Genomic DNA, 3,918 nt, shown 5'->3' on the forward strand with positions numbered 1-3,918 from the left:
AATATTTTGATTTTCTTTAACTTTGCTTTTCTGCTCAGGCCCACTCTTTCCTTCCCATGTGCTGCAGTGCAGTTTAACTTCTAGTCCACTGCCCATAGGCAGTCACCTGGGTCTCCGCACTGTTGACTCTGCTCTGTCCCTCTGGTCACTCTCCACATGTCGCTGCCTTCTCTCCAGTTCCCGGTTGCCTTCTCTCCAGTTCCCGGGCATCCTCCCTTTTCATTGCTCTCAACCGCCCCCCCCTCTCTCATACATTTCACCTGTTTCTTGTTCCATAATGAACATTGTCTCCTTCTCGCACCCTGATCTTCCCAGACTACAAATGTAGACCATAAGGACATACCGAAGTGACATAAAAGCAATGAACATCAAGAAGACGTTAACCACAAACTGCACTCTGGGAAGAAAGAGGGTGTGATAGTGAGACGGAATCAGACAAGGTAAATAGATTAGTACTATGTGTCCAAACTCTTGCAGGGCAAAGTCAATTTAAAGATCACCATTTCGAAGGGTGAGGTCTGCTTGGTATCAGGAAGCTGATTTCAGTGCCTATTTTGTGAAGTAGAGGACGTTGGTGGTTCTTCTGGAGATAGGCTGAACATTTAGAAGACAAAATCCACAGAGAAAAGTAGGCTCTTCTGCATACAGAGAGAGTGGAGCTCTGACACAAAGACCTTATCGTGTAGAGTAAGCATGGGCGGAAAATCTGTTCCGCTCGCGGATTTTGCGGATTTTCGGTAAATTCGTCATCCGCGAACGCTCGCGAATTTACCGAAAATCCGCAAATTCACACAGTGGATTTTTTTTTCTTGGTGATACAATTTTGCGGCGTAAGTTCGCAATTGCGAACATGTAGGTGCGGCGGGCAGCAACAATCTCGCACTCGCGAAATTACAAAATTTGCAATTCTGCACAAGAAATCCACTAGCAAGCAGCATAGACCTTCTAAAAATGATGATTTTTATCAGAATAACTCCTCAGGTTGACATTTGGCTGCCCTTTTTTGGATTTGAGGCCTTTTGACTTTCTTTGGATCACTTTTGGATTAGAAATCAACTTTCACAAGTAAGTTTGCTTGGGGCATTACATTTGCTGTTCTGCAGAAAAACAAGTTTTGCTAAACTGAAAGCACTCAGCAGGTGCAAAAGTTCAAATTCATCATTAGTAACCATTCCCTGTAGTGCTTCCTGACTGGGGCCCCTCCAGAGTTCAGTTGCTAGTTGCAACAATTGTATGACCCTGCTCTGACCCTCACAGCCGGATCATAGAATAGCGACAAGTAGGCCACAAAGGTCCTGGAAAAAAAAATTGCACTGCAACAGAAAGCAAATTACAGATAAGGAAGCAGGTGCCAGACTGGAATTTTAAAACAGTGACATTAATAAATCAACCCCAAATTAATTCATGTCAGTTGAAGCAGGGCAGGTGTGCTTGCTTTTTCCCCCCCATAATCTACAGTGATGATGATGAACCAGAGGGTGGCATTGATGTACCAGAGGGTGGCATGGGTGAAACAGAGGGTGGCAGTGTTGAAACAGAGGGTGCTGTGAACCTGTGATGATGAACCAGACGTAGAAACAACATAGTCGCGACCGTTGCGTGCCGACAAGTAAGTTCGCAATTGCGAACTGGTACAAAATCCTCGCGAACTGGCAGAAACCCTTGCGAACACTATAAAAACAAAAAAATCGGCAAATTCGCGAGAATTCATGGATTTTGCGGATTGCGAGTTCGCAAATACGCAAATTCGCGAACGCCAGATTCACAAAATTCGCCCATGCTTAGTGGAGAGCTGAACTCACTCCTCTGCAGACCGAGCGAAGCTCCAGCACAGGTGCCGTGCAGCAGAGACCCTGTATACATGGTGCCGAACCCATGTACAAATAGAGCAGAGACCGTGACGCCATAGGTCAATTCTTTCATTGAGCTGGAGATGAGTTCCCACATACATAGAGCTGTGAACCTGGTTAGATGGGGCTGAGCACTTCCAAGTATTCAGCTGAGCTCCACTCTAGAATGGGCTCAGCCCCCGTGCAGACATGGATCGAGGTGAGTCAGCTCATAGCCAAAGATGAGCTCTTTCAGCAATCATTCTTACAATGTAAAACCCGAGGTTCTGTGGGAACTGAGAAACCAGGGCCAGCTAATATCCTAGAGGAGTATCATACATCTCACCCAGGTGAATCTTCCTGATGGGCAGTGAGGAGGAGAAGGTGGGAGGGAGGATGGCTGAGAGCGAGAGACGCGATTGAAGGAGAGAGACAAGGTAGATAATAGTGAAAGAGAATTGTGTGTGCAAAAATACGGACAAAGGTGAGAAATGAGTGTGTGACTGAGATGGAAAAGATAAGAGACGAAGTGCGAAACAGGAGACTCCCCCCCCCCCCCCCCCCCGCGTGAGAGATATATGAACAAAACAACAACAATACTTAGACAATATTTGTTATGTTAAGGGGGTTTCTGAAGTGCACCGCTCACCGTGGAGGGTATCTTGTTGCTATGAAAGCAGAGGTTATGTCTGCAGTGACATTGACTTGTCCAGGTGAAGAGCCATGTCAGTTTCTTGCGTAGCTCAAGTGCGGAGGCGACCGCTTAAATGTATAGGGGTAGGTTGTTCTGGTCTTTTGGCATGAGGTGGGGGGGAAGCTGGTTCTTTGTATGTGTGGGATGTATGGGAGCAGGATTCTGGCTGATCAGAAGTCTCTGGTGAGTGCGTTGCATGTGGGTTGATGAACGGGGATACTGGAGGTGTTTGGTGTGGAGTGATGTGAACACGGGGAAAGGTCTAAGTGGGAGTCTGGTTATTGTTTTTTTATGGTCTGAAGTCTTCTAGCAGTTAGTGATTCTGACCGACTGCGTTGCTGTAGTCCAGCTTGTTGGTGACGAGGGCGTGGGTGACCGTCCTGCGTGAGCTGACGAGGAGCAATTGGAAGATTGCATTGAGTATTTTGAAGGTGTGGAAGGTGGACGCGGTTACTATGTTGACTAAAGAAAACTTTACAGCATGTTTCTCCCATTCGTTTTTCTCCCTTCATAAGCAGTCTGCCTTTCACCGCGTCCCTGGGCAGCACTGTTTGTGGATGGTGCCAATACCAATCTCCGAAGAAACATTTTGGACACCAGTACACATTTGTGCTCTCCAATTAAGCACTGGGTTGGAGTGAATGTGTTGCACATGTTATGTTATTTGGCATTTATAGAGCGCAAACTGCCGCTCCGGAAGGTGCATCCTGGCGCTAACATGTGACCGATTCACTTGGCAGGTATGTTCCAGAATTGCAAGAGGTGGTCTAGTCAATTTTTACTTATTCTTCACGTGGATCATCAAACGTAAACCCTTCACATACTGCAGGAGTTTGGCTTTTTATAAATTCACTTCCCTGGGTGTATTTGAAGCAGGCACACCCCATGGATGGAGGATTAATGCCTGTGAGGGCAGGTCAGCTTCACGGGGATTTCTTGCATGAGCCTCTGTTAGTGCATGTGTGCTAACTGTTAATGTGTGACTTGGTGGCCCCACAAACAAAGGGAAGGACTCCAATCACGGTGCCCTAAAATCATGGTCCCCTCGGCGGACAAAAGCTCTGAGGACTCCCCTGTGCTGCCAGCTGAATCTTCCATCTTCCTGAGTGAGAGCACCAGGCATCTATTTCAGGTGAAGGAACGGGAGCTCCACGCCGACTGCGGAGCCCGGCGTTGTACACAGGCTGGTGCTACAGGAGCCCTTTAACACTATCGGTGCAGCGCATTTTCCCGCTGTGCGCTGAAGATTTAAAAATCCCGTGGTCTCGTCATGAGCGTACGAGAGGTGTACTTCATGACGAGCTGAGCTCGTCATCAGCATCGAAGGGGTTAAGAGCAGTGCAGCAGAGTTCTGGGCATGCACACACTTTCCCACATGCATGGCCTACTCCCAGG

The sequence above is a fragment of the Lissotriton vulgaris genome, chromosome 12 (genome assembly GCF_964263255.1).
Source record: "Lissotriton vulgaris chromosome 12, aLisVul1.2, whole genome shotgun sequence".
In the NCBI taxonomy this organism is placed as follows: Eukaryota; Metazoa; Chordata; class Amphibia; order Caudata; family Salamandridae; genus Lissotriton; species Lissotriton vulgaris.